The sequence below is a fragment of the Sphaerodactylus townsendi genome, linkage group LG08, assembly GCF_021028975.2.
Source record: "Sphaerodactylus townsendi isolate TG3544 linkage group LG08, MPM_Stown_v2.3, whole genome shotgun sequence".
In the NCBI taxonomy this organism is placed as follows: domain Eukaryota; kingdom Metazoa; phylum Chordata; class Lepidosauria; order Squamata; family Sphaerodactylidae; genus Sphaerodactylus; species Sphaerodactylus townsendi.
Window position 1 is genome coordinate 106,212,787 of NC_059432.1, and position 23,548 is coordinate 106,236,334.

Sequence of the window (23,548 nt, forward strand, 5' to 3'; positions counted from 1 at the left end):
CTTCTTCTTCTTCTTCTTCTTCCTCTTCTTCTTCCTCTTCCTCTTCCTCCTCTTCGTCCTCTACCTCTTCCTCTTCCTCTTCCTCTTCCTCTTCCTCTTCCTCCTTAGTTATGTTACTCTGCTAAGGCCAAGGAGGAGAAGAAGAGGCATAGAAAAGGAGTTTGGAAGCCACCTTGAGTCTCCTTACAGGAGAGAAAGGTGGGGTATAAATCCAAACTCCTACTCCTCCCTCCTATTCTTCTTCTTCTTCTTCTTCTTCTTCTTCTTCTTCTTCTTCTTCTTCTTCTTCTTCTTCTTCTTCTTCTTCTTCTTCTTCTTCTTCTTCTTCTTCTTCTTCTTCTTCTTCTTCTTCTTCTTCTTCTTCTTCTTCTTCTTCTTCTTCTTCTTCTTCTTCTTCTTCTTCTTCTTCCTCTTCCTCTTCTTCTTCCTCTTCCTCTTCCTCTTCCTCTTCCTCTTCCTCTTCCTCTTCCTCCTCCTCTTCCTCCTTAGTTATGTTACTCTGCTAAGGCCAAGGAGAAGAAGAAGAGGCATAGATCCAGCATGGAAAGGGTTACTAATCCAACACAAGCTGCTTGGGATGCTTTTATTCTTCATCTCCATGAGCTCTGGTAGACAAGCCAAGAACTCTGTTTGCTAAGTTTCTGTTGTTCTAAGCTTCTTTGCTGGGCCCTGACTTGTTGCGAAAGGGGGCTTTCATTCTGACTGAAGGTGACCCTGCATTCAGGTTGTTAGTGAAAGGAAGAAAAGGCTCGTCAGTTATTGATCTCAGCCAATCAGAGACGTTCCCTGTCAGCTGTGGACGGACGTGGTGTGTTAAGGCAGAGACCTTAATCGGAAGCTAGCTTCATTAGAAGCCTTCTCAGGGGTGCTATTCAGAAGAAAGTCCACCTTTCTCATGGATTGATCCAGGACAGGAATAGAAGTTCATGCATGCCAGCAACATCTCATTCAAAGAGGCATGCTCAAATGTTCGCCGTCAATGGGCAGAGAGAATCGCTGACATTTTGTTTATAATGAAGCTGTAAACAAGGCAGGCATCAATACCGAGAAGCTGTGGCTTAGCTTCCCCTTTGCCGGCAAGGAACAACCCTCAATTTGTGCCAGCGCTCTAATTCGAATGCCGCGGCAAATTGAGGTCTGGTCCAAGACCTTCTAAATGGGGAACTTTTCATGTTTGGCCCCGTGATCAAAAGGACGGCAAAGGAGGGAGGGAGGGGTGGCGTGAAAATAAACCACACTCCTTTTCGAGAGGAGGAAACGCCAGTGCTATCAGTCACAGACCAGGAAAGGGATTCGGGCGTCTTAGTTGAGAGTTCCATGGGAATGTCAACTCAATGCATGGCAGCTGTGAAAAAGGCAAACTCTATGCTGGGGATCATTAGGAAAGGAATTGATAATAAAACTGCAAGGATTGTCATGCCCTTATATAAAGCAGTGGTGTGACCGTACTTGGAGTACTGTGTTCAGTTCTGGTCGCCACATTTCAAAAAGGATATCGAAGAGATAGAAAAAGAGCAGAGAAGGGCAACAAGGATGATTGAAGGATTGGAGCACCTTCCTTATGAGGAGAGGCTGCAGCGTTTGGGACTCTTTAGTTTGGAGAGGAGACGTCTGAGGTGGGATATGATTGAAGTCTATAAAATTATGCATGGGGTAGAAAATGTTGAGGGAGAGAAATTTTTCTCTCTTTCTCACAATACTAGAACCAGGGGGCATCCATTGAAAATGCTGGGGGGGAGAATTAGGACTAATAAAAGGAAACACTTCTTCACGCAACGTGTGATTGGTGTTTGGAATATGCTGCCACAGGAGGTGGTGATGGCCACTCACCTGGATAGCTTTAAAAGGGGCTTGGACAGATTTATGGAGGAGAAGTCGATCTATGGCTACCAATCTTGATCCTCCTTGATCTCAGATTGCAAATGCCTTAGCAGACCAGGTGCTCGGGAACAGCAGCAGCAGAAGGCCATTGCTTTCACTTCCTGCATGTGAGCTCCCAAAGGCACCTGGTGGGCCACTGCGAGTAGCAGAGTGCTGGACTAGATGGACTCTGGTCTGATCCAGCAGGCTAGTTCTTATGTTCTTAAGGCCATTGCTTTCACTTCCTGCATGTGAGCTCCCAAAGGCACCTGGTGGGCCACTGCGAGTAGCAGAATGCTGGACTAGATGGACTCTGGTCTGATCCAGCAGGCTAGTTCTTATGTTCTTAAGGCCATTGCTTTCACTTCCTGCATGTGAGCTCCCAAAGGCACCTGGTGGGCCACTGCGAGTAGGAGAATGCTGGACTAGATGGACTCTGGTCTGATCCAGCAGGCTAGTTCTTATGTTCTTAAGGCCATTGCTTTCACCTCCTGCCTGTGAGCTCCCAAAGGCACCTGATGGGCCACTGCAAGTAGCAGAGTGCTGGACTAGATGGACTCTGGTCTGATCCAGCAGGCTCTTTCTTATGTTCTTAAGGCCATTGCTTTCACCTCCTGCCTGTGAGCTCCCAAAGGCACCTGGTGGGCCACTGCGAGTAGCAGAATGCTGGACTAGATGGACTCTGGTCTGATCCAGCAGGCTAGTTCTTATGTTCTTAAGGCCATTGCTTTCACTTCCTGCATGTGAGCTCCCAAAGGCACCTGGTGGGCCACTGCGAGTAGCAGAATGCTGGACTAGATGGACTCCGGTCTGATCCAGCAGGCTAGTTCTTATGTTCTTAAGGCCATTGCTTTCACTTCCTGCATGTGAGCTCCCAAAGGCACCTGGTGGGCCACTGCGAGTAGCAGAGTGCTGGACTAGATGGACTCTGCTCTGATCCAGCAGGCTAGTTCTTATGTTCTTAAGGCCATTGCTTTCACTTCCTGCACGTGAGCTCCCAAAAGGCACCTGGTGAGCCATTGCGAGTAGCAGAATGCTGGACTATGGGTGGACTCCGGTCTGATCCAGCAGGCTAGTTCTTATGTTCTTAAGGCCATTGCTTTCACTTCCTGCATGTGAGCTCCCAAAGGCACCTGGTGGGCCACTGCGAGTAGCAGAGTGCTGGACTAGATGGACTCCGGTCTGATCCAGCAGGCTAGTTCTTATGTTCTTAAGGCCATTGCTTTCACTTCCTGCATGTGAGCTCCCAAAGGCACCTGGTGGGCCACTGCGAGTAGCAGAATGCTGGACTAGATGGACTCCGGTCTGATCCAGCAGGCTAGTTCTTATGTTCTTAAGGCCATTGCTTTCACTTCCTGCATGTGAGCTCCCAAAGGCACCTGGTGGGCCACTGCGAGTAGCAGAGTGCTGGACTAGATGGACTCTGGTCTGATCCAGCAGGCTAGTTCTTATGTTCTTAAGGCCATTGCTTTCACTTCCTGCATGTGAGCTCCCAAAGGCACCTGGTGGGCCACTGCGAGTAGCAGAGTGCTGGACTAGATGGACTCTGCTCTGATCAGCAGGCTAGTTCTCTTATGTTCTTAAAGGCCATTGCTTTCACTTCCTGCATGAGCTCCCAAAGGCACCTGGTGGGCCACTGCAGTAGCAGAATGCTGGACTAGATGGACTCAGGTCTGATCCAGCAGGCTAGTTCTTATGTTCTTAAAGGCCATTGCTTTCACCTCCTGCATGTGAGCTCCCAAAGGCACCTGGTGGGCCACTGCGAGTAGCAGAATGCTGGACTAGATGGACTCTGGTCTGATCCAGCAGGCTAGTTCTTATGTTCTTAAGGCCATTGCTTTCACTTCCTGCATGTGAGCTCCCAAAGGCACCTGGTGGGCCACTGCGAGTAGCAGAATGCTGGACTAGATGGACTTCTGGTCTGATCCAGCAGAGCTGGTTCTTATGTTCTTAAGGCCATTGCTTTCACTTCCCTGCATGTAGACTCCCAAAGGCACCTGGTGGGCAGTCTGGGAATGGAGACTCAGTCTGGTCTGTATTCTGGTGTGCCCCAGTGGTGTCAGGTGGTCCTATTCTCAAAATCGTGTCACTTCCTGCAGGTGAGCTCCCAAAGGCACCTGGTGGAGCCCTGCAGTGGCAGAATGCTGGACTAGATGGACTCTGGTCTGATCCAGCAGGCTAGTTCTTATGTTCTTAAGGCCATGTGCTTTCACTTCCTGCATGAGCTCCCAAAGGCACCTGGTGGGCCACTCTTGAGTAGCAGGAATGCTGGACTAGATGGACTCTGGTCTGATCCAGCAGGCTAGTTCTTATGTTCTTAAGGCCATTGCTTTCACTTCCTGCATGTGAGCCCAAAGGCACCTGGTGGACCCTCACGGTAGCAGAATGCTGGACTAGATGGACTCTGGTCTGATCCAGCAGGCTAGTTCTTATGTTCTTAAGGCCATTGCTTTCACTTCCTGCATGTGAGCTCCCAAAGGCACCTGGTGGGCCACTGCGAGTAGCAGAATGCTGGACTAGATGGACTCTGGTCTGATCCAGCAGGCTAGTTCTTATGTTCTTAAGGCCATTGCTTTCACTTCCTGCAGGTGAGCTCCCAAAGGCACCTGGTTGGCCCGTGGGAGTAGGAGAATGACGCACTATCTCGACTCTGGGCTCTTCCAGCATGCTAGTTCTTATGTTCTTAAGGCCATTGCTTTCACTTCCTGCATGTGAGCTCCCAAAAGGCACCTGGTGGGCCACTGCGAGTAGCAGAGTGCTGGACTAGATGGACTCTGGTCTGATCCAGCAGGCTAGTTCTTATGTTCTTAGGCCATTGCTTTCACTTCCTGCCGCGTGAGGCTCCCAAAAGGCACCTGGTGGGCCACTTTCTGCAGTAGCAGAATGCTGGTTAGATGGGACTTCTGGTCTGATCCAGCAGGCTAGTTCTTATGTTCTTAAGGCCATTGCTTTCACTTCCTGCATGTGAGCTCCCAAAGGCACCTGGTGGAGCCACTCACGAGTAGCAGGAGTGCTGGACTAGATGGACTCTGCTCTGATCCAACTGAGCTAAGTTCTTATGTTCTTAAGGCCATTGCTTTCACTTCCTGCATGTGAGCTCCCAAAAGGCACCTGGTGGGCCCTGCGAGAGTAGCAGAATGCTGGGACCTAGATGGGACTCTGGTCTGATCCAGCAGGCTAGTTCTTATGTTCTTAAGGCCATTGCTTTTCACTTCCCTGCATGTGAGGCTCCCAAAGGCACCTGGCCACTGGGCCCTAAGTAGCAGAGATATGCTGGGACTAGATGGACCTCTGGTCTGATCCAACAGGCTAGTTCTTATGTTCTTAAGGCCATTGCTTTCTACTCCTGCAGGTGAGCTCCCAAAGGCACCTGGTGGGCCACTAGAGTAGCAAAGCAGAACAAGCTGGACTATGATGGACTCTGGTCTGAATCCAGCAGGCTAGTTCTTAACCTTATGTTCTTAAGGCCATTGCTTTCAGCTGTCCCACTGCATGTGAGCTCACCTGCCAAAAGGCACCTGGTGGGCCACTGACGAGTAGCAGTTTCTAGGAGTGCTGGACTAGATGGACTCTGGTCTGATCAGCAGGCTAGTTTCCTGGAATCATACTTTAACTTGTTCATTAAGACCAGGGTTGCTTTCACTTCCCTGCATGAGCTCCCAAAGGCACCTTTAGTGGGCCACTGCGAGTAGCAGAGAGCTGGACTAGATGGACTCTGGTCTGATCCAGCAGGCTAGGGTTCTTATGTTCTTAAGGCCATTGCTTTCACCTTCCTGCATGTGAGCTCCCAAAGGCCACCTGGTGGGCCATAGAGCAGTAAGCAGAATGCTGGACCCCTAGATGGACCTCGGTCTGATCCAGCAGGCTAGTTCTTATGTTCTTAAGGCCTGGGTCTGCTTTCACTTTCCTGTGCATGTGAGCTCCCAAAAGGCACCTGGTGAGGCCACTGGAAGTAGCAGAAGCAAGCTGGGACTAGATGGGACTCTGCAGTCTGATCCAGCAGGCTAGTTCTTAGTTGTTCTTAAGACCCATTGCTTTCACTTCCTGCAGGTGAGCTCCCAAAGGCACCTGGTGGGCCTGCAGTCATGGCAGCAGAATGCTGGGACTAGGTGGACTCTTGGTCTGGATCCAGCAGGCCTCGTTCTTATGTTCTTAAGGCCATTACTTTCACTTCCCTGCAGGTGAGCTCCCCAAAGGCACCTGGTAGGCCACTCGCGGTGCAGCAGAACAAGCTGGACTTAGATGGACTCGGTCTGATCCAGCAGGCTAGTTCTTATGTTCTTAAGGGGCCTTTGCTTTCACTTCCTCCTGCAGGTAGGCTCCCAAAAAAAGGCAATCCTGGTGGGCCACTCTCATGAGTAGCAGAGATATGCTGGACTAGGATGGACTTCCTTGGTCTGATCCAACAGGCTAGGTTCTTATGTTCTTAAGGCTATTGCTTTCCTTCCTGCATGTGAGCTCCCCAAAGGCACCTGGTGGAGCCACATAAGTAGCAGAGAATGCTGGACTAGATGGACTCTGGTCTGATCCAGCAGGCTAGTTCTTATGTTCTTAAGGCCATTGCTTTCACTTCCTGCATGTGAGCTCCCAAAGGCACCTGGTGGGCCACTGCGAGTAGCAGAATGCTGGAGTAGATGGACTCCGGTCTGATCCAGCAGGCTCGTTCTTATGTTCTTAAGGCCATTCCTTTCACTCCCTGCATGTGAGCTCCCAAAGGCACCTGGTGGGCCACTGCGAGTAGCAGAGTGCTGGACTAGATGGACCCCGGTCTGATCCAGCAGGCTCGTTCTTATGTTCTTAAGGCCATTGCTTTCACTTCCTGCATGTGAGCTCCCAAAGGCACCTGGTGGGCCACTGCGAGTAGCAGAATGCTGGACTAGATGGACTCCGTTCTGATCCAGCAGGCTAGTTCTTATGTTCTTAAGGCCATTGCTTTCACTTCCTGCAGGTGAGCTCCCAAAGGCACCTGGTGGGCCACTGCGAGTAGCAGAATGCTGGACTAGATGGACTCCGGTCTGATCCAGCAGGCTCGTTCTTATATTCTTATGTTCTAACTGAAGACAGCTTTAGCAACAGGCTGAAGAAGACAGCTTGTAGCTTTCAGAGAGCAGGAAGTGGTTCATGAGAGATTTCCCCTCCCTGCATCAGATACAGATGTGCCTTTTTCCTGGTTGTCACCTCTAGTCAAACAAGTATGCTGGTTTGGGAAGCAAATCCCATTTTTATGGTGAAAAGTACCATCCCATTGCAGTCAGCTTGTGGTGATCCCGTAGAGCTTTCAACTTAGGCAAGAGATGTTCAGAGGTAGTTTGCCATTGCCTGCCTTTGTAGCAACCCTGGACCTCTTTAGTGGTCTCCCATCCAAGTACTCACCAGGGCCCACTTTGCTTATGATCTCATGAGATCAGGCTAGCTTGGGACATCTCGGTCAGGCCATAATAATTTTATTTCATCAAGTTGCAGCTGACGTATGATGATCCGTTGGGTTTTCAACCCCACCTACCTTACAAAGGTGTCTGCTGGGGAGAGGAAGGGAAAGGAGCTTGTCAGCCACCTTGAGTCTCCTTACAGGAGAGAAAGGTGGGGTACCAATCCAAACTCCCCTTCTTCTTTACTGCACTGCTCCAAGGCAAACTGAGGTTGTGTGAGCCAACAGTTTGTGTTTGATTGATGGTATGGTTTAGCTCGAGGTTGGAGAGTTCATGTTTAGTTTGTGGGGGTCCCAGGTTTAATTCCTGGTATCTGTAATGAAAAAAGATGTCAGGGGACACAGTTTGGAAAGATGATTCCTTGGGACTCTATGCCAATAAAGGCTTGCAACGATTCCTTGGGATTATTTTGCCAGTTAGAATGGACATTATATTAGGTGAAATGGAGGCTTGAGTTGACGCCTCAGTCTAGGAGTCCTCTTGTCATTTAATATTCAAAGTCTGGCACACGTGCAGAGGGAGCTGGCTATGAAACACACACATTCGTTCACTCGCAAGCATGCTGTTGCGGAGAAATCTGCCAGATAGCATTTGCTCCAGTTTGTCCTCCTTGGAATCGCTGCAAGCTTGCAAATAAGCCTTCCTTCAAGGGCCATCTTTACTTTTTTTAAAAAACACCATCATAATCAAAATGCATTTGTTTATTTTAGGCAAACCTTAGCAAAGTGCCTGTCAGCCAACAGTGGCATTTGCAAATTATTCTCTGCGCTGGGCCGTGCGGAAAGGCGATCCGGACGACGCCAACGTTTTGAATTTGATAACATTAGCAAGAACGGTTCCCTCAATCACATTTAGGCCCAGCCGTCGCATAGGAAGTGTCAGCACAAACTGAACGCCTTTTGAAATGTTGTGATGGGATAAAGAAGCGGCTCTTTGTCGTCTTAATTATGGCTTTTATTATTTGCAAACAGAACTGAGCCTTGGGCATGAGCAGGAGGGGGGGTGCGGGGCGCGTGCGGAGGAGACTGTCGCTGGCAGGCGTTTGCTAACAGGCGGAAGAGAAGCAGTTAGGGAGTTCATTAAAAGAAAACACTGGCTACGATGCAAACGGGAAGGAAAGATGCTCGGATCCAATGTTTTCCTCTCCTTTCACTGCCATCGGGGGAAGAAAACAATGGAGCCGGAAAACAATGTGGCGGAATTCACAACAAGAGTAAACGCAAGCAAGAGCACACCCCATAGCTAGGAAAAAAATAGCAGATGCCAAATTTGGCAGCTAATGCTTCATTCTCTAAATTTCCTTATTTGGTTTCTTTTCAGTTTCTAATAGGAAGCTCTGAGTAGCATTTGGAAGGTCAGGTTACTTTGGAGGAACAAGTACCAGAGCCTAGGTCCATACCCAGTGGTGGGATCCAAAAATTTTAGGAACAGGTTCCAATGGTGGTGGGATTCAAACTGTGGCGTAGCGCCTATGGGGCCGGGTAGGGCACAATGGGGGCGTGGCCAGGCATTCCGGGGGCGGAGCATTCCTGGGTAGGGCTGTGGCAAGAACGCAGCCGCTGCACCAGTCCTTGGGCAGGAAACGAATGCACGCAGGCGCAGGCTGCCACGCACGCCGGTGCACCTCCTGCTAGACTGCTTCAAGTTCTGCGCGCTACTGCTGAGAGGAGGGGCGTAACTAAGGCAAAAATCACGTGGCAAAATCACCCATTAGCAACCCCCTCTCGGCACACACAAATAACTAGTCACCTACTCTCGGGAACCTGTGAGAACCTGCTGGATCCCACCTCTGACCCTTTTTCAACATAAAGATAACAGCAGAGTTGTAACTTCATCCACCACATGCTGGACCATGTTTGTTGCAGAATGCTCCGCTTGGTCCCAGTGCCTACCTCGTTCTGCTAGTTCTGCGACTCATCAACTTCACTTTTGGCGCTCACGGGAAGTGATGTCATCACGTCACTTTTACCAGAGAGTTTTTGCCCACATCCCCACATTTCCAGTGAGGGCTGGAAGTAATGTCGGTGTATTGTCAGTGATAGAGGCCTACGTCTCAGTTTGCTGCTGATAACTGCCCCAACCCCCGGTTAGCTTAATGGTCCAGAATGGACAGGGGCTCCAGAGCGGGATATCCCCCGCCCTCAGTATAGGTCTGGCAACCATAATATGGAGGTTTGGGGATCATGTCTGGGGAGGCCAGAGTTTGTGGAAGGTAGGGAGCTCAGAAGGGATGCAATCAGAGGTGGGATCCAGCAGGTTCTCACCAGTTCCCGAGAGTGGGTTACTAATTATTTGTGTGTGCCGAGAGGGGGTTACTGATCGGGTCTGCTTTTCCGTTAGAAATTCCATTAGGTCCAAAAATCATAAAGTCCTGTTGTTTCCTATGTGGCTGGTTAGCGAAGGTAGAAAACGGGATAATTCTCCCTGTTGGACTGTTTTAAAAACATGTTTTAGTAATATGGTAAAGTTCCTTGTTTAAGGAAAGTCTCCTTCTTTTGATTTCTAGAAACAAAATTAAGTATTTGAAAGTATTAAGTATTTGACAGGCAGTCAATTAGAGGAGAAGTAGTTGTTTCTGTTGGCAGTAGACGATAGGACTTGCTATAATGAGTTTAAATTATGGACAGAAAGATACCTGCTGGAAAATAGGACCTTTTTTTTTACAGTAAGAGTTTTTTACAGAAACAGAGAAATTATTAATGCCCCGCCCCCGGAATGTCCGGCCATGCCCCCGTCATGCCCCGCCCAGCCCCATTGGCGCTACGCCACTGTATGAATCCCACCACCATGGGAACCTGTTACTAAAATGTTTGGATCCCACCAATGGCAATGGCATACAGTCTACCCCATGAAGATGCCTTTTCCTTCACTGTTGTGGAGATCTGTAATTCTTCTGGTCCAGCTGGAGTTTCATAATCCCCCGGAGTATCTTTCTATCAGATTTCAAACTCTGCGTTTAGCTCAAGATTTTCAAAATGGGACTCAGCAGAGGGCTGGCCACCCACTTGGCTTCTGCACAAAAGCCAAATGGAGATAAGATCGGAAGTGCCAAGAAAAGGCACGTTTCTAAAGTCCAGATAGTACTAAGAGGTGGAATCAGAAAAAGGCCTTGGTCTCTGTGGTTGTGTAACCCCCATGCTCAGAATGGGTTGACCCAGAAAGGGGTGGAGACTGAAAGCAGCAGAAGGCTGCAGAGCTCATGTAGTTTGGAGGAGACAAGGCTACCAGACTCGGACCTTGATTTGTATAAGCCCTGAACACCTTGTTAAGGTAACTGCAATGTTGTTGGGAACTACTGGGAAGGTAGTTGTTTATTTTTGCTATGTTGTAAATGTTGGAGTTTATTGTTTCAGGGTTTTTAATGTTTGTAATGGGTGAGAGTTCTCCTGGAAACCTTCATCATGTTGAATCCTGTCCATCAAGCCCTTGGAGTCTTCAGGAGCCAACCCACTTGCAAAGAAGAATTGGACTTGGCAGTATCAGTAGACTGTAAATATAAGGACTTGAAAATGCAACCTGAAGAGGACCTTGAAATGTGATGTTAAATGTTGATGTTATATGTTAAGAAAGTAAACCATTTTGTTTTTAAAATTTGTTGTTGCAATCTCATTCCAAGTTCTGCCCCACAGAACCCACAGATAGAGGTTACAGTTGGCCTTCTTTAGCAACTGGTTGGTCACTGTGGAGCTTGATGGGCCACCGGGCTCTCCTTATGTTGCTGTGACAACCACTGGTTGGAAATCCCTGTCTCCTAAAGGTCCATACTCCTGGGATTTGTTTGCTATAATTGGTCTTTCTCACAGACTTTTCAAGTTCCCCTTTCAGCCCGCTGTATCCGTCCGTTTACAACAAACTGGCAAATTGCGCCTGCATTATTAATGAAACGTTAGTACCGACTGCTTATTTCTCTGTTCTGCAGAAAGAGGACTTCACAGCACTCGCATTCTGTGCTGTGGAAACAAATTACGGGCTGAGGAAGTGGGAGAATTCTGCTCAGAAGAAATGGGGTTCCCCCCCCCTTTTCTGAAAACTTTTCCTTTTGGGTGGCATTTGAAACTACATTTATGAAACCTCCAAGGAAAATTGGCTCTTGCGAGTAGGGGTCTTTCCCCAGTTTAGAATAATATGTTTCAGTAGGAAATCTTTTTGCCCTTTTGAACTTCAGCTTTGAGGGTCTGTGCTTCTGTAGCTGAAGTAATGGAAGCAATTTCAGGCCTTGCTGTTACGCATTAGTTATTGCTATTATTTAGCTTCAGAAGGTAGCCATATTGTTCTGCTGCAGAAGAGCTAGATTTGAGATTAACAAAAATTTAGAGATTAACAAAAATTTAGAGATTAACAAAATTTTCAAGGTATGAAGCCCGAATTTCCAGCCTGAAAATTTGGTTGGCCTTTAAGTTGGAGCACCTTCCTTATGAGGAGAGGCTGCAGCGTTTGGGACTCTTTAGTTTGGAGAGGAGACGTCTGAGGGGGGATATGATTGAAGTCTATAAAATTATGCATGGGGTAGAAAATGTTGACAGAGAGACATTTTTCTCTCTTTCTCACAATACTAGAACCAGGGGGCATTCATTGAAAATGCTGGGGGGAAGAATTAGGACTAATCAAAGGAAACACTTCTTCACACAACGTGTGATTGGTGTTTGGAATATGCTGCCACAGGAGGTGGTGATGGCCACTCACCTGGATAGCTTTAAAAGGGGCTTGGACAGATTTATGGAGGAGAAGTCAATCTATGGCTATCAATCTTGATCCTTCTTGATCTGAGATTGCAAATACCTTAGCAGACCAGGTGCTCAGGAGCAGCAGCAGCAGAAGGCCATTGCTTTCACATCCTGCACATGAGCTCCCAAAGGCACCTGGTGGGCCATTGCGAGTAGCAGAATGCTGGACTAGATGGACTCCGGTATGATCCAGCAGGCTATTTCTTATGTTCTTAAGTTGCTACTGGACTGAAATCTAGCTCTTCTGTTATGATTATTTTATTTATTCTGTTGCATATTTTATTTACTCCCCCCATCCTCCAAGAAGCTCAGGGCAGGTACATAGTTCTCCCTTTAAGGCCTTACGCGGCCTAGCACCATCGTATCTTCGAGACCGCATCACCCCGTATGTCCCTGTACGGCCTCTTTGATCAGTTGAGGCCAATCTACTGGTGGTTCCTGGCCCCTCGATGATGCGGCTGGCCTCCACGCGGGCCAGGGCCTTTACGGCTCTGGCTCCGGCCTGGTGAAATGCTCTCCCTCCAGCTGTCCGGGCCCTGCGGGACCTCGGTGAGTTCCGCAGGGCCTGTAAGACGGAGCTGTTCCGCCGGGCCTTTGGAGGAACCGGCCGCTGATGGTGCCCCCCCTCTGTCCCCTTACATCTGGGCCGTTTGTCACCTAATGGGACTCACCGTCCCTCCCTCTTGGGGAGAGGACTTTGAAAATGGAGCTGTTGGACGCCACTTATATTTATACTTGTATTTATTACACTTATTGAACTTAGCTTTTACTGTTCCTATCGCTGCTTTTAAAGGTTTTTAGCTATCTTATGTCTGTATTATGTTTATATGTTGTGTACCGCCCGGAGCCCCTCGGGGATAGGGCAGTATAAAAGTCTAAAGAATAAATAAATAAATAAATTATCCCCCAGTTTATCTCATGACAACCCTGTGAGGTAGAGAAGAACAGCACAAGGTCATCCAGAAAGTTTGAAGACAAGTGTGGATTCAGACCACAATCCACAATCACCACTCCCATATACTATACTTCCTTATACTGAGGTCTGTTCCACAAAGGGCAAATATAACAGGTGTAGGACGCTATAAAAACCATTTTTGAGGGGGAGGGGACTTCGCACAGGTCCCATCCTCAAAATGAGTCTGCCTGGATTCGGCCAGGCCAAGCCCAGCGTTGAACTGCAGTCTCGGCCTGGATGAGCCCAGCTTTATACCGCTGGCCCCACCTTCAAAGTCCATGTGACTTTGGAGGTGGAACCTGCATTTTAAGGCCGGACTCATCCGGGGTGGAGCACAATTCCTGGTGAAGAAAAAGCCAGGTGGCCTCCTTGAAGTAGTGCTCAAGGCATCTGCCCTTTCTGCCCCACCCTAAATGCGCCACTGGTTTTGGTGCAACCATGTGCACTGGAAACACCTTTTTAAAACAAACACACACTTTGTCCCCATTCAGTGCAAGGTTCTTTGCCAAGTCTTCACACAGAGGCTTCTGGAACATAAGAACATAAGAGCGAGCCTGCTGGATCAGACCAGAGTCCATCTGCTACTCGCAGTGGCCCACCAGGTGCCTTTGGGAGATCACATGCAGGATGTGAAAGCAATGGCCTTCTGCGGCTGCTGCTCCTGAGCACCTGGTCTGCTAAGGCATTTGCGATCTGAGATCAAGGAGGATCAAGATTGGTAGCCATAGATCGACTTCTCCATATATCTGTCCAAGCCCCTTTTTAAAGCTATCCAGGTTAGTGGCCATCACCACCTCCTGTGGCAGCATATTCCAAACACCAATCACATGTTGCGTGAAGAAGTGTTTCCTTTTATTAGTCCTAATTCTTCCCCCCAGCATTTTCAATGAATGCCCCCTGTTCTAGTATTGTGAGAAAGAGAGAAAAGTTTCTCTCTGTCGACATTTTCTATCCCATGCATAATTTTATAGATTTCAATTTTATAGACTTCAACTGTGGAAGACCACAGTTTAAGCCCAGTAGCACCTTAAAGATCAAAAAGATTCCCAGGCTATAACCTTTTGAGAATCAAAGCTCCCTCTTGTCAGATGAAGTGAGCCTTCATTCTCAAAAGCTTATATCCTGGGAATCTTCTTGGGCCTTAAGGTGGTTGTGGATTTGAATCCTGCTCTTCAGCCGCAGACCAATACAACTACTCTCTTTGAACTATCCTGCAAAAGATCAGCAGTCCCTTTTTGCTTATCAGTGGAAAAATAACGGGGGATCTTGCAACATCCCCTGGCCCCAGATAAACCTCATCTTTGGGGATGTGGATTCTACACTGGTGGACGCTTGGAAGGTGGACAATCAAGGTGTGTGATAAAAACATAAGAACATAAGAACTAGCCTGCTGGGTCAGACCAGAGTCCATCTAGTCCAGCTCTCTGCTACTTGCAGTGGCCCACCAGGTGCCTTTGGGAGCTCACATGCAGGATGTGAAAGCAATGGCCTTCTGCGGCTGCTGCTCCTGAGCACCTGGTCTGCTAAGGCATTTGAAATCTGAGATCAAGGAGGATCAAGATTGGTAGCCATCGATCGACTTCTCCTCCATAAATCTGTCCAAGCCCTTTTTAAAGCTATCCAGGTGAGTGGCCATCACCACCTCCTGTGGCAGCATATTCCAAACACCAATCACATGTTGTGTGAAGAAGTGTTTCCTTTTACTAGTCCTAATTCTTCCCCCCATGTGAGCTTGCGTACACAGGCGGTCAAGAGACAAGAATGACTAGGACAGTTTATCATTTCTGGTCTTGATTAAGCTTTGCCGAGGTCAGCACCGGCGGCTGTTTTCTTAAGGCAGACTAAGCATGTTCTTTTCAGATCTTTGACTGTAAATTTATTAATCCTCTCCTGCAGACGGCCTTTCCCAGCCAAGGAGTCAGTCTTAGTGGTTCAAAAGCGGGTGACTCAGAACTGGGTGGGCCCACCCTTGACGCCGCTGCTCTGCTTCCATCGAATGAATGAAATCTGTTCGCGGTCATGGACCAAAATCATAACAATAACACTTACAAATTACTATACAGACTAAAACGTCATGTTAAATTCAGTAATAAAACCAACAAGCCAAAATCCTAAACAATTAGAATATTAAGAAGAAGAAGAAGAGTTTGGATTTATATCCCCCTTTCTCTCCTGCAGGAGACTCAAAGGGGCTTACAATCTCCTTGCCCTTCCCCCCTCACAACAAACACCCTGTGAGGTGGGTGGGGCTGAGAGAGCTCCGAGAAGCTGTGACTAGCCCAAGGTCACCCAGCTGGCGTGTGTGGGAGTGCACAGGCTAATCTGAATTCCCCAGATAAGCCTCCACAGCTCAAGCGGCAGAGCTGGGAATCAAACCTGGTTCCTCCAGATCAGAGTGCACCTGCTCTTAGCCACTGCTCTTAGCCACTATGCCACTGCTGCTCCCAATATTTAAATGAATTATTAAATGAATTATTACATAAGCTAAAACCCTTCCTTATACTTTTTACAAATTATCCAGTCAAATTTAGCAACCTCATGTGTCACACCAGAGCCGAAGCGAGGAGGAACTATGCCCAGGGCATGTGTGTGCCCTTTGCTCCTGCCATGCCCCTGCTCACCATGCCCCAGAGCATCCCCACCCCACCCCTGCCATGCCCCCGGGCCAGCATGCCCTCTGTGCAAGATGCCCCCTTGTCCCCTGGGCGCTACGCCACTGTGTCACACCTATACCAGTTCCAGCAACCAGCGTGGAAAACTCTGCTTCCACTGTCCTCCCCGTTGAGAAAAAATGGTCCACCGCTATGAATTGTAATGCAATAAACTCAAGCACGGCTCTCGTGGGAAGACGCAGCGGGCAAAAATGGCTGCCCTACAGAAAGGTCAGTTTAAACAATACAGATTGAGAAATAATGACATCAGATTACCTGCAGGGCAGTAATAGGATGGATTAATTATTGAATAGGAAGCTGACTGCTCCCAGAGTTGAGTGACTATGGAGAAGCCGGGGCGCTGCGAAAAGTTCTTTCCGTGCGGTTTTACTTGGGAATAAAAAAGCAGGAAACTTTTTTTCCTCTGGGTTGAAAGCTAGAAATGTTTGTGATTTCCTTACCCGGGAGAAAAAAGGACCTACCTGCATCCATAAGTGACTGTAAACAATTTGAGAGAGAGAGAGAGAGAGCGCACAAAGAAATGTGGGTGATTTTTTGTCCATGGAGTCAGGGATAACAGAACTCACTAGATGTTCAGGACCAGCACTTATCAGCTCTCACCAGCATGGCCAATTGGCCATGCTGCCAGAGGCTGATGGGAATTGTAGTTCCTGAACATCTGGAGAGCCACAGGTTCCCTACCCCTGGGATAGATCTTATCCCTATCCTGACCCTTCACTGGGCACAGTTTGAAGCCTTCCTGCAGCTACAGAAACCTTTCTCCAACTTTGGGGAGTCCGCCTGATGCCCCTCTATAAAGATTCTAATCCTGCCCCCCCCCTGCCTATAACATCTGTGGACCCTGCCCTACGCCCTGCCATATTACATATGCATACATATACATACATGGCTACATACACATTATTATTATTATTATTATTATTATTATTATTAATAATAATAATAATAATAATAATAATAATAATAATAATAATAATAATAATAATAATAATAATAATAATAAAAACTGTGAGGAGTCATGGGTTCAAGGTTAATAAAACTGGAAGAGCCATTCCCAGAGGCATAGTTCTAAGGGGACGGGGGGGGGTATGCAATGCACAGGGCACACACCCTTGTATGGGCATGGCAAGGGTGTGGCGGGGGCATTCCAGGGCAGGACAGGGACGTTCCAGGAGGGGACGGGGCAGAGGATGTCCCGATGCACCGGCTGCTTCTCCCCCTTGCTACGCCTCTGGCCACTCCAACTTGCATTGGAAGCCCCTCCTCAAATCCTGCCCTCCACAGGCTCTACGGCCCAAATCTCCAGGTATTTCATAACCTAGACCTGGCAAAGGGCTAAACTAATGTCCCCAGAGACAAGAGAAAGTTTTTCAGCTCTCCTCCCTTCTCCTCTTTCCTTTCCCAATCTTTGTCAGCAGCTGCCTTTTTTCATTGGGGTCTCAAAAAGAGAAAGACACAAGCCCTATTCAGATATTTGAAAAGGCAAGAGACCAAGGGCCATCAAGTCCAACCCCCTGCAAGGCAGAAACACACAATCGAAGCATTGATTGGACCTCACTTGGAATATTGTGTACAGTTCTGGGCATTGCAATTCAAGAAGGATATTGACAAGCTGGAACGGATTCAGAGGAGGGCAACCAAAATGGTCAAAGGTCTGGAATCCATGCCCCATGAGGAGAGACTTAGGGAGCTGGGGATGTTTAGTTTGGGGAAGAGAAGGTGGAGGGGTGACATGATAGCCATGTTTAGATATCTGAAGGGATGTCATGTTGGTGAGGGAGCAAGCTTGTTTTCTGCTGCTTCAGAGACTAGGACCGGGAGTAGTGCAACAGCCAATCAGTACACGGGGCATACTCAGGTGGAATCTCTTTTTCTTAACCTTGAACCCATGACTCCTGGTCCCAGTCTCTGGAGCAGCAGAAAACAAGCTTGCTCCCTCACCAACATGACATCCCTTCATGATATCTAAACATGGCTATCATGTCCCCCTTAACCTTCACTTCGCCAAACTACACATCCGCAACTCCCTAAGTCTCTTCTCATAGGGCATGGATTCCAGACCATTTACTATTTGGTTGTCCTCCTTAGGCCCCGTTCCAGCTTGTCAAAATCCTTCTTGAATGTATGATTTAATTGGCAGTCTTTGTGATGGCAGAAAGCAAACAAATACGTTTTGTGATTTTTTTTTTAATGGAGTGGACCCAACCATTCAGCAAGGAGCCTTCCTCCAGCTTAAAGAAACCTCATCCCACTTAAGTGGTTCTTACGGTAGAGTTGGAGTTTGGGTTGCCCACTCAGGTTTGGGAAATACCTGGAGATTTTGGGGGTGGAGCATAGAAAGGGTGCAGTTTGGGGAGGGGAGGGGAGGGAATTCAATGGGGTAAATTGTCATAGAGTCCACTTTCCAGAGCAGCCATTTTCTGTTGGTAAACTGATCTTGGTTGCCTGGAGATCAAATGTCATAGATTAGATATTATTATTATTGTTGTTGTTGTTGTTCAGACCACCCTTCCCTATTCCAACGGACTCAGAGCTGCTTACAACATTCAATACATAATCGCACAACAATAAAAATATGTATACATCTACGGCAGTGGTGGGATCCAAAAATTTTAGTAACAGGTTCCCATGGTGGTGGGATTCAAACTGTGGCGTAGCATCAATAGGGGTGGGCAGGGCACGACAGGGGCGTGGCCGGGCATTCCGGGGGCGGGGCATTCCTGGGTGGGGCTGTGGCAAGCACGCAGCTGCTGCGCCAGTCCTTGGGCGGGAAACGAATGCACGCAGGCACAGGCTGCCACGCACGCCGGTGCACCTCCTGCTAGACAGCTTCAAGTTCTGCACGCTACTGCTGAGAGGAGGGGCGTAACTAAGGCAAAAATCACATGGCAAAGTCACCAATTAGTAACCCTCTCTCGGCACACACAAATAATTAGTCACCTACTCTCGGGAACCTGTGAGAACCTGCTGGATCCCACCTCTGAAATCTACGTGTTCAAAACCAACTTCTAGTTTTTGGCCTCGTAACCAACAGTAATAAACCCCAATCGGGGAGGGGGGAGGGAAAGAGGGGTCAGCCAAAATGGGTACTGTTGCTGCCGTCAACTGTAAGCCTGATAGAACAACTGTTTTACAGGCCCTGTGGAACTGAAATAAGCCTGTCAGGGATTAGGTCTCGCTTGTAAGAGCATTCCACCAGGCCAAAGCAGAAAAGGCAAATATGTCACTGAATGAAACGACAGGAGCCAGGAATTTGTTGGGTAGTATTGGATACCAACAATACAAAATTTATTCTGTTTATAGTCCACCTTTCTCACTGCAATGAGAACAGTATATCCATAAAAAAGACAAAGCAATAACACTGGATTGCAAGTTTGGAGAACACACTTTAAAAACCCCAAATAATATGTACAACAGACAGTGCCATGAAACAGGATAACAAAATTAGAGAACAGTACGCTATAAACAGTAATACGTCAAGTGCAATCAAGCCGGAGTACACAATTAGACAACAAGGCAGTAAAAAGAATAAAACCATGCAATAACGCTGGATCACCACATTAGGCAACACTGCAATGAAACAAATGCGATGGAAATGTATTTCTGGATGTTGTGGGTTTTCTGGGTTGTGCGGCTCGGGTCTGGTCATTTCTGCTCCTAACGTTTCATTCACATCTACAGCTGGCCAGCCATAAATGTGGGTGAAACGTTAGGAGCAAAAACTACCAGACCACAACCACACAGCTCGGAAGACCAGGAGGAACTACTCCAGTTTCTTTCACACAAGCCCAGGATTTTTGTATTTACATTGCAAGCATATCTGAGCATGCCCTGTGTCCTGAGTTCTGATTGGCTATTGTTTTTGAGTGGCAGCTTGAATGAATGTCAGGTGGTGAGATCAGGGGGGGTGGGTTGAAGGGCAGGGAGATCAGGTGGCTGGGTGGGAAAAATAAACCAGTTCTGCTCCAATGGTGTTTGTGTAACCTCAGCTTGTAAGTTCCATGGGGCAGTACTTGGAAGGAGTTGCAAAGAAACTAAATTTAAAACAAAATGGTTTATTTTCTTAACAAATAACACTTTTAACATTTATTTATTTATAATTTTAATTCTATTTGTGCTCTATTTGTCGGTTTACTTTGTTGTTCACCGCCCAGAGCCCCTTGGGGAAGGGCAGTATATAAATTTGACAATAAACAAACAGACAAACAAACAAACAAACAAACAAATAAATTTAACACATTACAGTCCTGTTAAGTTGCATTTTCAAGTCCTTATTTTTACAGTCTACTGATATTGCCAAGTCCAATTCTTCTTTGCAAGTGGGTTGGCTCCTGAAGACTCCAAGGGCTTGATGAACAGGATTCAACATGATGAAGGTTTCCAGGAGAACTCTCACCCACTACAACCACAAAAAACCCTGAAACAATAAACTCCAACATTTACAACATAGCAAAAATAAACAACTACCATCCCACTAGTTCCCAACAACATTGCAGTTACCTTAACAAGGTGTGAAGGGCTTATACAAATCAAGGTCCGAGTCTGGTAGCCTCATCTCCTTCAAACTACATGAGCTCTGCAGCCTCCTGCTGCTTTGAGTCTCCACCCTTTTCTGGGTCAACCTATTCTGAGCATGGGGGTTACATTTGCACAGTAGCAGGCTCACCCCAGGAGTTTGGAAAAGAATCGCTAATTTTTAGTACCCCGAAAGGAGGGAAATATCACGGGGCAAACCCGTTTGAGGACCAGGAACCATGCAAAATTCTTGTACAGAACCAGAGGTGGGATTCAGCAGGTTCTCACAGGTTACTGAGAGTAGGTTACTAATTATTTGTGTGTGCTGAGAGGGGGTTACTAATTGCCTTAGTGACGCCCCTCCTCTCAGCAGTAGCGCGCAGAACTTGAAGCAGTCTAGCAGGAGGTGCACCGGCGTGCGTGGCAGCCTGCGCCTGCGTGCATTCGTTTCCCGCCGAAGGACCGGCGCAGTGGCTGCGTCCTTGCCACAGCACCGCCCAGGAATGCCCCGCCCCAGAATGCCAGGCCATGCCCCCGCCGTGCCCCACCCAGCCCCATTGGCGCTACGCCACAGTTTGAATCCCACCACCATGGGAACATGTTACTAAAATTTTTGGATCCCACCACTGTACAGAATGGGGTATTTCTCCTGCTAAACCCAGAATATTTAGACCTTGCAGAAACAGCCCTAGTGCTACAACACTGGGAGCTCATGGGTAAAGAGCCCTGCCTTTAAAAGCTTCAGTGCATCTGGTGAACGAGCACCATAACATGAAGCATAAGGTGTTCTGGGAGAAAAACAGATGTGCGAGTGCGGTAAGCCGGAGCCATTTGCACTACAACATGAAAAGCTCTGGTGTGCGAGCACGTTGTGCAGACATCCCTTCCGATGAATTAACATGAGGAAGTCCAAAGCCCTCTCCCCAGCCCCTGGCTTACGGCTTTGTGGAGCATTAAGAACGGAAGTGAGTCTTTATTAAGCCTGCTGTTAACGCTTTCTGTTGTCTGCAGACTGCCAGCGCGCTGCCTGTCACTTGGGGACTGTCACTCAGTGCTTAAACATTCTTATCAAGTTTTCTTTCTTCTCTTATCAAAGGGCCTTTTTTTCTTTCCTTTTTCTTTTCTGCATTGTGCCGTGAAGATTTGTCGTCTTCTCCGCCGTGCCTCGTTTATCTATAATTCAGTACATTTTTGAACTTTGGTTATAATTGACTTTTCCACGCCACCGCGACTCAAACAATAACTATTAATATTCAGCGATAAAGATTTCCCATTTACTCTTTGTAATTTTGTGTGTGTGGCCATATAGATATACGGCACTTTATCTCGCACAGTTAGTGTTAAATTTATTCTCCGTTTTCCCATATAGTCATCTTTTTAAAAATAAGCACCTTTTTCCGGCTTTCTTGCATGAACATTTGATTCCGGCGATTACTCCATGCAATTACCTAAGCAAGCAAATCAGCTGTGTTTTTTAAGGGTGATTCTGACCAAGATGGAGACTTCTGCCATGCGGAAGATTCTCCAGCCTTTGTAAGGGTCAAAACTGCTGTCTAATTGGTTGATCTTGTGACCTCCTTAATTTTCAACAGGCCTTTCGAAGCTCTTCGGTTTTTCTTAAGGCCATTTCTGCACTGTCAAAATATCCTGGGTTGAGAAGAAAAATATTCCTGTGCAGCTAAGAATGCTGCACGGTTCCCGGTGCTAAAGTGGGCCTGCCCGGGTGTTGCCCTGCAATATTTCCCTTCTCCCAGGATTTTCAAAAATGGCCAGTTTGGAGATTCTTTTTAAAAATCCCGGTGTGACCCTGCTTGTGCCTGCTACCATGCAAAAATCAATAGGGAGCAGGACCAGTTTATTTTTCCCACCCAGCAGCCGCCTGATCTCCCCACCTGACGTTCATTCAAGCTGCCACTCAAAAACAACAGCCAATCAGAATGCGGGACACAGGGCATACCCAGAGATGCTTACAGCTGTCACTCAAAAACAACAGCCAATCAGTCCACAGGACACAGGGCATGCTCAGGTATGCTTCCAAAGTTAATAAGAAGTCCTGGGCTGGTGCAAAACTAGCTGGAGCATTTCCTCTTGTTCTTCACTGGATTCCTTCAAAAAATGGGCAGCCATGTGGACGGAAAACCCTGGATAAAATAGACCCAGGTTAAAAAAAAACCCTGGTGGTTCACAGGTATAATTTTGCCATGCGGAAATGACTTAAGTACAGTATGAATCATTTATCTAAATACCCTGGGTTAAATCTCCCCTTACCCTTCTAGCATCCCATGTCAACTACGGCTGTTTCCCCACTCACCTTTTGTTGCGTGCTACTCGCTCCAAGTAACGGTTCCAGCTGCATTCCCCTCTACTGGAGCGGCGACAACACAGCTGCCCCGATTCTGCCGCCCTCGCGACCCCTCAGCGCGCATCATTTCTGTTCCTGTTCGGATCAGCGCCTTTTGGGAAACCCGGCACGACTACCTGCAGTGGGAAGCGTGACTGCGCGCTCAAAAACACTCGAAGCTTACAAAACTGTTTTGCCTCGTTTTTTTTTTAAAGTGAGGAAACGGCCTACCAGAGCCCTGCTCTCAATTCCTGAGTTCACCAAAATGAGAAAAACAGGGCTTTTTCTGCAGTAGCCCCATGGATTATAATTTCCCTGCGTCCAAAAATCCTTCAAGCTATCTTGGTCTTTGGGAAATAAGTCAGAACAGCTTTTTTTTTTTTCAGGAGGGCACTCGATATTTATTACCCAGGATCCAGTATTTATAAGCCAGGAAGCAGTTGAGTCTAATAGATTGATTCTTGATTCTAATAATTGACTGCTTGTTTTATGACCAATTGCTTGTGATGTACAGGCCTCTTAATTGAGTCTTTCCCTTCTATGAAAGAATGCTAATAATTAGTGATTAAAATGTGAATGGTCAATTATCAGTCATGTCCAATGCTGAAGGAAATTGTCCATCAGGGAACAACAGCTTCTGGCTCCTGAAGTAAAATTTTCTTCCTCCTTCGTGATTGCTGCAGATGCCATTTTATTTAACAAAACAACAAGGGGATTGTTATCTTCCAAAGAAGAATAAAAGCTTGCTTTGGTTGTCATAAATAATAACTTAAATGTGTCTCCTCTAGTAACAGTTGAAGATGGGGGGCGGTTTCTTTTAGAGTGTTTCAGAGTCACAATCTGATTTTCAAGCAGGGCACTTTCACATGTGCAGAATAATTATGGTGACCAGATTGTCACCTTTTAAAACCGGGATGGGAGATGGGTTGGTGTGCTCGCATGCGCGGGAGGCTGCCACACTGCCTTCTGGGGAGCTGCCCTGTGACAGGGCGGGAAACTGGGGAGCGCCCCAAAAGACAGTGCGCTCCACTGCACTCCCAGTGCCCTTCACT